General features: G+C 41.3%; 1 protein-coding gene across 12 annotated transcripts in view; it reads left to right on the top strand.

Annotated features, from left to right (window-relative positions):
* The window catches only part of RABGAP1L (RAB GTPase activating protein 1 like), a 248,568-nt gene that overhangs the window by 190,124 nt on the left and 45,221 nt on the right, over positions 1-13,223 (top strand). The window lies entirely within an intron of this gene.

Here is a 13,223-nt window from a genome sequence, read left to right as displayed (position 1 = left end):
TATTGGAAAGTATTTTGAAATGCATTTGAGGCAGATGGTAAGTGCACAGTGCCCTGCATGGGTTCAGCACGTGGGGCCTTTTAAAAGGAGAGAGTGAAATTCTGGACTCCTCTTTAGGTGGATTCAGGGTCAAGAATTATGACCTGGGATTAGCAGAGATGGGAAATAGCAGAAGATTCAAGCTGCCTTCTGCTGTGTTAATAACAGCCCACCCTTGCAAGGAGCCTAGCTGGGTTCTACTTGCCCACTGGGCTTGCAGTGCATTCCTTCATGCAGTGTAAGGCAATAGCAGGGGATCAAAACCGTCCTGAGCAAAACTGTTCTGATAGTTAGGCTCAGAACAGCTAAGCCTGTGGAGAGGCATGTTCTGAGATTCAGAGACTTTTAGTTGAGTTTGTCATCAGGATTAATAGCATAGTTTGGAAAACTAATCTAAATGGGAGGAACTCTGGACATCGGGGGATGTTGTAATCAGTGAGTAGCTTGTGGGTACTCTCATGGAGAACTGAGGTGGTCTGAAGTAGGGCCATGACTCATCTTAGCTCAGTGAATGTAGGTTTGCTTACAGCAGCTCTCTGCCTTTCTGAGTCACCAGCCTGCACGTGGGGTTATGCAGTGCCCATTTTCATCAAAAGTGGCAGAAAATGTGGAAGACTTACATGAATGTAATGCAACAAAACCCAGTGCAAGATCTTATCGGAGGAGAGGGTTGTAGTTACTTGGACTACATCTGTTTTCACTCACCTGTGCTCCTTCTGTCATGGATTTCATGCACGCCGGTGGCCACGCACTCACCACCACCAGGCCTACTGCTTGGCCAGGTGCACCCGTGTGTGGTGAGGAGGGCCAGTGGCTGTAACATCCTCACTACGTCTCTTGGGTTCCTCTTGGCCAATGTCAATAAACTGTTAGGCAAGTTTTTTGCCCTCTTTAAGAGCGGGGCGTTTCTTATGGCACAGTCCTTTCCCTCAAAGCTTGCTTTCTTCAGCCTCTGGATCAGTCACGTTGCTGCCCCTCGCCTCCGCTTCCTCCTTGAGGGTGCGTTGAAGGCTTGCGGCCTGTCCTGGTGGCAGGGCTGGTGCGTGGTGGCTTTGCTGCCCTCTCCAGCTGGCTGGGCATCTCTCGTGGGGCCTGAGCAGCGTGTGGCCTTCTGCTTGAGGTGTGGCAGGACGCTTCTCGTCTGCCACTTGGGCTGCTGTCTCTTCTGCCCATTGTGTGTCAGTGCTTGTCCTTCTCCTAGCCCTGTCTCTATTGTTTCTTCTGGTGCTTTTGCAAGCAGATGCTGCCATTCCTACTTCTTTCAGACTGCTCTCAGTATTTGTTACGCATCCCTACTGAGTGATTATGTGGTGCCTTGACTCTGTTAACTTGATGTCCCACATTAAATTAAAACACAAGGGTTGAACTGACTTCACATTCACAGTTTTTATTTATTTGGATCATTTTTCTCACTTTTGCCAAGTAGAATGTCTTTAGAGAGCCAAGTCTGAATCAAGGGAGCATGACCTCTGACTGCAGATGGCACATTAACTGTTTGATAGGCAGTAAAGAAAATCAGCTCATGAGGAAGAAAGTGATGAGGAGTAACCAACATGGATTTAAGAATGGGAAATGACACTTAGCCAAGCTGATAGCCTTCCATGACGAGACGTCTGGCTTGGTGGATGAGGGGAGAGCTGAGGATGTTGCTTATCTCAAGCACAGAAAGGCTTGTGATGCTGTCTCCCATAACATCCTCACAAACAAACTGATGAAGAAGTGGACTGGAATCTGGCTGAACTGCTCAGTTTAATGGGTTGTGGTTAGCAGGGTGAACTGCTGGAGGACAGCCACTGGTGTTGTACCCCAGGGGCTGATACTGGCATATTCTTCAGCTTCTTCATTAATGACTTGGAGGACAGAGAAAAAAGAATCCTCAGAGAGTTGCAGATGATTATTTTTTTTAAACTTCAGTGGTGATCGGACACAGTAACAGGTTGTCCAAAGGGAGTTGTGGAGCCTCCATCTGTGGAGATACTGAAAACACAACCGGTCCTGAACAGCCAGCTTTACCTAACCCTGCTTTGGGTAGGTGGGCTGGACAAGATGATCTCCAAAGTTCCCATCCAACCTCAATTTTTCTGTCAGTCTTTAATTAGTTATAACATGGTCTGTATTTACAAACAGGAACGAATAATTACACAAGTTGACATGCTCAAATAAGAAATTACGGTCTTGATAGTTACATTACAAGAGGTCCTAGGGACTGCAGAGGTTACATGAAGAATAGTTAGCTGTACTGTTGAATGCAGCAAAACCCGTGCTGTTAAAAAAGGCAACAAACAAAACCATTAAACGTGTATTTTCTGTTGTATAAGTCAGGCACTGTGTGTCTTCCACTGCTTCTCACTAGTGTATTAGTATTTGTAGACCAAACACCAGATGTTTGTAGGGTAAGCATCACACAGTAAGTGCCAGGGAGTGTTTTAGGTTTGTAAACTAATGACTGAGGCATAAAAACTTGAGAACAGAGTCATGGTGTAGTCAGACTTCATATTTGTGCTATATCTTTTGCAATATTTCTTTTCTTTTTTTTTTTTTTTTTAATTCCAAGTTACTACAAAATGCGTGCTTTAACAAGTAATTATCCACCTTTTGCTTTTCTTTTTTGCTTTTTTTGCTTTTTTTTTTTCTGCCATGAGCTCTGTCATGGTTCTAGAGAAGGCAAAAGAAAAAAGGCATGGCATTTTTTCCCCTTAGTTTCACACTTAAGTTTAACTCATGATTTCAGGAGCTAACCCTCAGATTTTAAAGGTGCTGTACTGGAAATAGTAGTCTTGTCATCTGATTTTAAAAACAAATTTAAAAGAATTAGCATGAAACTCTCCCTTGAGAACAATTCTGCGAATACAAAGAAAAAAATCCTATTAATTGAAAATTGTATTTAAAATGCGTTAGAGCCTGTCTCATTCAATTAAGGACTATCCATGGTGATCACCAACCAGGTCTGAATTTCCATAACTTACCACTGAGGAAATCATTGTGATCAAAGTCAGTGGAATTAGAAATAATGGCAGTATTTCCTGGCATGTGATCGTTGGATAGAATTCCGTGGCTTAGGAATGTTCTGTAGTAATTCATACTATGAAATAATATAGCCTAAGAAGCTTCCTGTCAGTTTCCACATATGCGTGTTACATAATTGGAGAGTAGGGTCCCACTGATACCCGGCTGATGTATTATATCCATCATTTGCAGAATATAAGATTTGTTCAGGTGGAAGAGACTGAATTTGTGAAAGTATCTGCTGAGACTCTTAGGGTAGATAGAGACCTGCATTGCATAAATTTCCCAGCTCAGAAACAGCCAAACAGAGGAGAAAGACATTAATCCTCTGAGTAGGATGTCAGATGCTAATTTAAGGGCTAATAAAAATTTAATAAAAGATGAAAATGACAAAAGATTAAATTCGGAGTTAATAAATGGGAGATATTCCTCCTTTGTTTCCTGTTGGTCTTCTGCTTCTAATGACCATACCTTCCATTTTGCAATGGCCTTTATGGAAGGAGGGGCGTATTCCTCCCAGAGCATCCAGCAAGCTTTACAGTAGTAAAAATGGGCTCGAGGATGATAATTTCCTACATGACCAGAGCATCTTGCATATTATGTCTCTGTGATAAAAAGTAACCCTAGAATGATGAACAGTGCTTTTTTTGCTCATGCTCTTGGGGGTGATGGTGGAATTCAGAGTTTTTTCTGTGTGTCTGGAAACTCAGTGTGATGAATGAATGAAGAAAGAAAGTGTTTATTCTAGATGAACGAAGGTTAAACTTAATGTTGCTGTTTTATTAAAACAACAGCACATTTGACATACTAGCTCAATCTGTCTGAGTTACATTTTGCATCTCCTAATGCAATTTCTCTTGCAGAGATCTGTGTATGTCCTAAGGAAAGTGTCATGTTGTTTCACTTTAATACAGGAAGCCTACCACCTCTATTCTTACACTTGACTTCAGTCAGTTGAACTGTAGATTGGGACAAAGTAAGGGGCATTGTGAGATTTTCTCCATAGGGAAATGTCTCGGTTTGACAGTACTTGAGTGAACTTGGAGAGTTCTGCTCATTTCTGTCCTGCGGTCTTTCAAAGACAAGGAGCTGGCATTCAAACCATGTTACATTGCAGACCGAGAGATGCCCCGCAGCTGAGCATAGCAGACAGGTAAGTGGAGAGCTACCGGGAACATCACTGTAGGCAGCCATCTCTTGGGGCCTGTGAAGGTTGGGGGAAGCCATGGAAGAGGCTCTACAAACACTGAGTAAAAGAACCTGCAGGACAGATTTTGTGATTGAAGGGCAGCTGCTGCAATGACACCTTCCTTCATGTAGTCCAGGAATAGCAGTGTCACCTTTTCTACTCTGTCATCACCATGAGTGGCTGGAAAGACCTGGCAGAAGTTCTTATAGGAGAAGCCACTTCCTAGCCATGTAGTGGTCTCCCCTCTCTGGAGGAAATGCAGCTGCTCAGTAGACCCAGCAGTGCTACAGGGTTGCTGCTCTCAACACCTCAGAAGCAAAGGGCCTTGAGAAAAAAATAATGGCTTTTTCAGTGTGTAGTGGGTTTACTTGGCAGTGTTTTGGTAGCAGGGGGCCATAGGGGTGGCTTCTGTGAGAAGAATGCAGAAGCTGCCCCATGTTAGATAAGGGGTCTGCTGCCTGCCAGAGCTGAGCACCCCCACAGCTGGTCTTGCAACAAAAGCTGTGTCTTGGCTCATGGGGAAACTGCATGAGCAGAGCCAAAGGTTGGTAGCAGGAGCTGTACAAAAGTTCTCCTTTCAGGGTAGTTCTTTGTGTAGTTTTAAAACAGATTAACTTTAATGATTTCGCTATTTCAATGTTTTGAAAATTCAAACCGATGTTTTGAAGCTAACACCTTGGTATTGTGAGAGATGGTAAAACAACACATGCAGCAGAAAGCAAAAGAGATACTGTGGAAAGGCTCTGAAACTGCACAAGGTTTTTATTCCTTTGGTTCTTCCAGCAATATATCTAATTCATCTTCCAATATAAAGGACAGGAAAAAAATTGCTCATTTATCAACTTCTCAAGAAAACACCAAACTAAACTGAAAAGAATTGTGTTTAGATCTATAGAAAACCCTGCTGTGTCTGGATGTGATTTCTTATTAAAAGCCAATGATCAATTCCACTTATGCCTGCGCTGTTATCTCCGTAGTGCAGGATCCTATTGTTGCTGTAAGGAGGGTCATGTTTTTTAATGCCTGCTCTGTTTTCAACTTTAGCTTCTTCCTTTCTGCTTGGCTTTGTGGTATAATGCAGCACAATGGCCTGGCATCTGGAAATCATATTAAAGTGGCAACAGTAGTGCAGTGGATTTAGATGTTTAATACTATCGTCATCTTGCTGATAAATGTTAACAATGTAGGAAGAGTCATGCATTTAAAAATCACTTTCAGCTATGAAGTATTTATTTGAACTCTACATATCTGGTTTTCCAGTGAGCAGACATGATGCTTGTGTTTGGTAGTGAGGTTAGATTTTCATGGTGTATAAGCATTAGGAAAACTTCTCTCTCTTTTTTTTTTTTTTTTCATTTGATTTGAGTTGGCATTGTAAATTGAATCAGGTCAATTGGTAATTTTTATCAACAGGGAAGGAATATGATTTTCTTATTAATAATTGCATATAATCACATTTTAACCATCTAAAGTATCTTTGCAACCAGACTGAATACAAATTGAATACAAATGTTGGTGTCCTTGTAGTACCCATTTGTCTGCATGTGTACTTGTACTTCTCAGAGTAATGCCATCAACAAGAAGAGTGTTGAAGGTAAGGGTTTTTAAAGTACTGTATAAGTTAGAGCCATTGTCCAGATTCCCAGCAAGTGTATGACAGTATATATCATTAAGAGATTTGCACTAGATAGTATAAGTTTAGTTGAGTACAGTATTGACATCTGGAATATATTCCAAGCGTTGACATTTGAAAACTGTTCCATGGTCCAGCAGGCCACAGGTAGCATATATTCTATATATTTTAACTTCCATTTTGTTCAGCGTCATGCTGTCAGGAGTCACAGCTGTCCAGGAGGACAGATGTTTCCCCTTTCAGACCCACAGAAGGAAAGCATGCTCAGAAGATCTTTTGGCTCAAGCTTCTTGAATCTGGCTCTTTCCATCTGCATGAATAACAACTCCTTTGCTTCCTCAGATCTTGGTATGAATAGCTCCTCTGTTTCTTCAAGAAAACCTACATGCTTTTTCTAGTAATGTCTCAGAATATCTGTGTGTGATAATTTCTCTCTGAACCTGCATTGTTACTCACACGGGAGGAGGACACAGTCATAGGGTCAGATGGATAGCACAAAGGTGCAGATTGTCTATAGAGATTGCTTTCTTCCAGAGTAAGCTTAAATTAACCTGACTTTAATTCAGAATGACTAGGCATGTCAAACCTAGCAAATGTATTTCATTGCATGTTGTATTTGCTAAAAAGCTCATTTGGATTGTGCAAAACTACTACAATTTTAAGTTGAAGCATTATTTTTTCTAGGAGAAACTCCAGATTTTTTGGAGAGGAGGGGGAAAATAAGTGTAATCTTCCACCCTCTTTGTGAAGGGGTGCCAAAAATAGTACAGAGAGCAGTAGATAAAGGTGGCATGGACTCTCACTGACATTTCTGTCTTCTGTGATCTTTGATACAATTTGTCTAAAATAACTCAGTTCTATGAAAGCGAAATTTTTTCCCAAGTTTGATAGGACACATGAATCCCATATGCAGGTTGGCTGGGAGATTTTGTTAGGTCCTGACTAACCTCCTGTATGGTGACGAGTAAGGATATTGTATAAAAAGTTTTTTATATCCAGTGGTCTGAAGGACAAGTGGTTGCAGAGTATGTAGAGTCACAGTTAACACTGTGAGCTTCAAGGTCATCTTAGTTGTTCTTTAGAAGAGAAAGTCTAAACTCTCTCATCCTTTGAAGAAAAAAAACACCCGAATGAAAGAGCAGCCTATAACTGTTTCTTCTGAGGGATGCCTTAAGTCTGAATATGGAGAAAGACTGTGATGTTGGAGTCCAGCAGGTTTGCAGTATCTCTTGTTCATGGTAAGATGTGTTCTTTTAGACACTTCTGTGACACACAAGAGGCTGTAGACGAAAAACAAATGTATCCCAGGATCGATACTTATGACCAGACTGAAAGATAAACAGAAAGCTAGGCTTTCCTGTTCTGTGGAGGAAGGTGTAGTTAAAAGTGCAGGTTCAGAAATTTCTAGAAATGAGGCCTATGCTTGTATTGGCCAAGCATTCCTTCAGCAGCAGCAAAACTGCTCAGGCTTAAGAAGGCAGAAACCTTCCTGGAGGTGGAAACTCATCTCTTCTTCTCTTGGGCTCATTCAGGCAGTCAGACCTGAGGAAACAGGCAGCACCTCAGCAGTAAGCAGCACAGCTTACTTCCAAGGAAACTTGGAAGAAATCTGTTTCTTCATATACAAAAGACCCTGGTGCCAAATTGCTGAAACCTTTGCTAACCTGAGTCTTTGTCTTGTCTGTGATAACCTATTTTTAACTGCAGGATCCCATAGAATATAGTGTCTTTATTCTTTTAAAACTCAGTTCCTGTAAATACAGATAAATTCTGTATTCTCCCTTCTGAACAGTGGGGAAAAAAGCTCTGTTGTCTGTTGGAAGTTCCTTGCTAGCAAAGAGAGTTATTATCTATTTCTATGCCTAGAAATCTTAGAAAATTTGCATTTGGAAGAGATTACATCTTGGCAGAAGTTTCAAGCTGCCTTGTGTCATATTTGATCAACCTTTCTGATATGCATCTTTGTTAGAAGTACTGTGATTATTTCGTTTCTACAGATGTTATAGAATTTAAAGCTTAAATTATTGGAAATGAGTCTTGACTTACACAAACCTCAGGTAATCCAGAGTCAATTACTACTGCATGGGGTGACTTAGGGGAAAAAGTGGATGATTCATTCTCAGCGTAGTGCAGAGGGCAGTTGGGTCTGGTCTGTTATCTGAGAAATTAAATGAAGTAACAGAACTCTGAGGCACTATGCCATACTTACACCTAAAGCTAAACTTTAAAAATAAAATAACAATAAAAAATAAAGTTAGAAAAAAAAAAAAAAGACAAAGGTTGACAATGTTCTTCTTTTTTTTTTTTTTTTTTCCCCAGAGCTTTTGCAAATAAACAAAGAAAAGACTCTGGGGACAGTGTCTTTGTGCAGTTTTTTGCTGGTGTTTGGTTTCTTAGGCACCTGCAGATGAAGTTCTGCACTTTAAAAATAAGTGTACAAACAAAACTAAGTATAGAAAAGTGGCAGTATGCATTTTATAAATGCAAAGGTCTGCAGTGACAGCAGCTTTTAGAACTGAGGTCCCTATTAATAACTTCCCATTACAAACCCTGGCTACTATTTTTGCCATTATTGATACAGTTCTAAGTCAAATACAGTGAGTGATTACTTGATTGTTATCTAAGCAATATGCAGCTACTGGAGTAGAAGTTTAGCTGAGTGCTTTGTAAGGCAATATTCACGTTTTTAGGATTTCCTTGTTGCTTTGCTTCAGGATTTTCTAGTGTCCTGAAGTTAATTCATTTTTATTTTGCTATATTATAGGCTTGTTTCTCTTGTGGAGAGTAAGTCGTGTAGTAAATATAGGGTTCAATTGTTCATATAATTTAATTTGTTTGTGTTTGGGCTTAAGTAAATGCAGGTGTGTTGAGGACTTGAAGAACTCCTGGGGGTCTTGGGAGGCTGGGAACAGGTTCCTACTCCTCTTTGCTTACACTTCCCCAGTTTCTCATCTCCACAACAAAAAGTAAAAGGGGAGGAAAAAGTTAAAAAGCATCAGTGTAGGTCAGGTCACTGGAAAACATTGCCAACGTATCAATGATTTTTCTCTTCAATTGTTTAAGCAGCAGTTGAAGATTCAGTCCTCGTAGTGGTTTCATATCTGTTTATAATTCTTTCAACTTCTTTACTTACTTAATACAATTACCTTGACAATAATTCTTAACCAAAATTTGACTCTGCAAGTGAAGTTAGTCAAAAGCTGGGGGGGGACAACAAACAAACAAACAAACAAACCAAACAAAAACAAACAAACAAAAAAACATTCAAGCAACAGAAAATCTCATCTCTGAGTAATTAATCAGCATAATACGTACTCTCTTAAATTGGGAAGTGTAGGGTACACTCGGTGTGCGTACATGACTCAGGCCCAAAGACAGCATGTCACATTGAGTCACCCAGTTACTGTGACAACAGAGCTGCAAACCCGGCAGCTTCAACAGACCTTTAGCCCAGCTGCATCTGCACATTTCACCACCCTGGAGGGGGATATTTTTCACTCCTTTCCCAAACAAGAAATAGAGGTGTGCTTCCATGAACAGAAATATGACGTGGCTGATACAGCTTGGAGGCCTTGACCTCTGAGAAAAATAAAACTAAAGCTAAAGTTCTTAGCAGAGTCAAGTGATTGTCTGAACAGCTTTTTCCTAATCCCAGAAATCCTTTTGTTAACCCATAGCTTAGAGCACAAGATCAATGACCTTATCGTCCATCCTCCTGAGGAACAATTTTACAGCAGTCTGAGAAAGCCACCTGATTGTGCCTCATGGGATGCTTCATCCTTACACAGTAGGGAATATCGATTATCTCAGCTAGTCAAGAGTTGTGGAAGAAATTGGAAACAGATCAAGGCTTTGATTCCTAAGTGGCTAACGAGAATGCTTCGTCCTGCTTGCTCACGCTGACATGCTCCCTCTCTCCCCAGAGGTAGCTGGTTGCAAGATACTGTGTTCAATAACATCTGCATCTTCTGATAAGCTACCTTCCTCACTTGAGGCTCTTTTTCCAGTGTTAATGGCACAAGAAAAAATTATTGTCAGGCTGTTAGTTTTGATGACTTTGCAATCTGTGTGACCTGTCAGAAATGAGATAAAAAATCATCACCTTCTCGGTGCTGTATTATTTTAAGTAGCCCTGAAAACAGTACATGTGATTTCTTTATTCGTGAGGTAAAAATGAAAGGGAGCTTCTTGCAGTGAGGAGCTGCAGTTCGATGCCTGCAGAATATAGATCCGAACAAACCCATTGCAAGGAAGAAAAGAGAAAACAGTCATTCTTACATAGGTCCATATAGACATAAATCTCATCACTTTTAATAGCAGCAGGATGTTCAGAGGCACTTTAGGCTTTTGTTTCTCTTGTAATAAAAGGTGAAATTCAAGCGTGTGTTGTAATGAACTTCCTTCAAGTGTACATAATTTGTTCTTTCCTTTTCCAAGCACAGCTTGAAGCAGGGAGTGTTCCTTTTTGAGGGGGAAGGACATGGATCAAGAAAGTACATCTTGCCAGGGACAGTTTGCGTCTCCCCCAGCAGGGTGCTTTGATGATGGGCTCATGCCAAGGCAGTGACTCTCTAGCCCAGTGGAATCTCTTTTTGCAACCTGTTTTGTCGTTCTGCCCTGAGATGCACCAGAGCCTTCTCTCCTGCTGCTGTGACAATCCTGACCACTCTGGGACTCAACCAAGAGGTGCCTGGGCAAGACTGGAGGAAGTGGCACTAGGAGGGTGTGCTGGGGATCGAGGTGCTGCCTGGGTTAGGTAACCCTCAAAAACCCTCCTCCTCTTGTTCTCTGGCAGCAGAGTAGCTCCTGACCTGAAGTGAAAAGAATCATCACAGACACCACTGATTCACTCCGAGGTGAATTAGGAGGACATGTGGCTGTGGGACGAGCCAGAAATCCGTCTTGCATTCTGCTTGCGCTCATCAATCTCTCTCCATCTGGCAGCTTCTCCTCCGGAAGCAGACTGAGGCCCTAATGGCCTAAGTGAGCAGGAAACGAGCAGCACATTTATAGATTGAGTGCTGGGCTGAGAGCGCACACAGCACTCATCAGGAACCCTGCTCTGCTGGGAGTGGCCAGGAGTCCCTCTTTGTTTTCCTTCCAGCTTTCTTTATTGTAACATCCACATTTCAGTAAGAATAATGTCTGATAGACGTACTGTGTCACAAACAATGTTTACAGACTACCTGTTTAAACAGGTGAACTATTTACCTGTATCCCTTACAGGTTTCCAGCCTTTGATCTGCAGTATAAGAATGCTATGCAAGATCTTGTACCATCATGGGAATTTGGGGGTAGGGGAGAGGAGGAAAAAAATGAAAAATGTTTTCAAGTCAGTGAGGTGAAGGATTTCATGGGTCCTTACTCGTCCAGGAGGGCATGTGTTGAAAAAGCACCTGCCTTAGGGTTATGTGTGTCTGTGTTTTGTATTTGTTTTCTTTTTGTTGCTTTTATGATAAAAAGCAAGTTGTAAGGATTAACAAGAGGACAAACAAGCCTATGCTTCTTGGAAATAAGAGCAATAATGGCTCTTAACTTTTTATGTGCCTTACACTACACTAATGGACCTAAACTGGTATTTTTATTCTAAAGGCAAATTTGTTGACATAAAGAAAGGAAGCTTGGCTGCTACAGAAGTGTAAAGAACATACAGTAAAATTCTGTAGGAAGATACTGAGCTTTTAGTTTTGTGCCTTGTCCAAGAAGATACCGAGCTTTTAGTTTTGTGGCCTTGTCCAAGTAGGAAGTAATTACAGCATAATTAAATTCTGAAAGTCTGGAAACCATGACGATTGACAGAATGACATTTTAAGAGAAATAAGCATGTGTATTAATGCATCTTGTCCTTCAAGCTCCTAAGCATTGTTGATCCTGTCTGCTCCTCCACCTTCCCCTTCTCTTCTGCTCTTAATATAATCTCTACCCTGCATATACTTGAAGTGGCTTCTGCAGGCAGTGCAGGCAGCTGTTTGCCATGCAAGGAAGACTGCTTCCCCATAAACTGGGGCTAAGCAGTGGAAAATGAGCAGTGTTGGGTCGTAGTTAATCTTTTAAATAAAAGTCTGTGTGGTAGAGAGTGATGTGAGCCAGTTGCTGTGCGTTGCTTTGCCCTGTAACTAGGATATTTGTATGAATATAGCAACCTTTTTTAAACTCTCTGGGGAGGTTAAAACCTGAAATGCATGCTGGCAAAGATTCACTTAGGAAAGTTGGAAAATGAACTCCCTTTTGAGTTTTGTTAGTGTTTGGTTCATATGACCTGAAATAAGCACATCTCTCTTAAGTCACTCATTTTGCTCAAGTTCAGAAGCTGTATGCTCAGACACAGCTCTTTGGCCGAGCGAAAAGAAAAAGCACCCAGGTATATGAGATTAGTGTGCTTCTCCAGCAATGTGATCACATTGTTCCCAACTGATTATAGTTGCCTATAGGTTGTTTTCTTGTGTTCATGTACTGTGAATATCTCAGGACAATCTGTTCTCTCTCCGTGTTTCTTTCCTCTGAGACTCGTCCTTACACCTTTGATAGATTCTCTTAATAGGCTCATTAAGGAAATGGAGGGCATCTCTCCTAAATGTTTGCCAAATCAGGAAGCCTCAGTTGCCTTCTTTCCAACCCCAAACAGGAAAAGAAAACATTGCCAAAGGTGCCTCAGCATGTGTAGCTCCCCAAGGACCCAGAAATCATGCCCATAATTATGCAGTTTGAAAATGGCCAATGTACTCTACAATCTGTAATTTACTGCTATGAAACATGATGGCTTGTAAAACAAGTTTCCGCTGTTCTTTTTATGTGTAAAAAGCAAGGGAAAGGTCCACTTAGCATTCCTTTCCTAACCTGACTGCCTTCTTGCACCACCGTCCCATGGGTGGTGGAGTGGGGATCCACAGCTGTGAGGGACCAGCTTCATATGCATTTAGCAGTGGAATCCATCTAGCTGTTGCAATCTGGCTCCAGAGTAAGTGACCTGGAGAAATCTTTCATTCAAAACTCCTATTCGAGGCTCCTATTTCCATGAAATGTTTACCAGCGTTGTTCTTGCTGTTCTCATTACTCTGTTCTCTGTAATCGCTGCTGTCTATGTAATGATCCTCAGTGGCCACATGGGGTTGTTGCAGAAGGCTGGAGAAGCAACATGATTTAGAATTATTTGGCCAGAATAAGTGGGTCTGTAAAGCTGAGATTCAGTTACTTGAAAGATTCACAGGGAGCAAATTCCTTAAGTGAAAGCTGAGATGGCATTGAGATAACCCAGAGCTGAAGTAATGGGGAGATGTGTTAGATGATTCTGAAAATGCAGTGTACAGTCAGCTGTCACTTACATAGCAAGGGTAGTCTGATGTGATTGGGTTTGAG

This window comes from Aythya ferina, assembly GCF_964211825.1.
Source record: "Aythya ferina genome assembly, chromosome: 8".
NCBI lineage: Eukaryota > Metazoa > Chordata > Aves > Anseriformes > Anatidae > Aythya > Aythya ferina.
The sequence above is the reverse complement of the archived record's forward strand: the minus strand, read 5'-3'. Positions and strand labels throughout refer to the sequence as shown.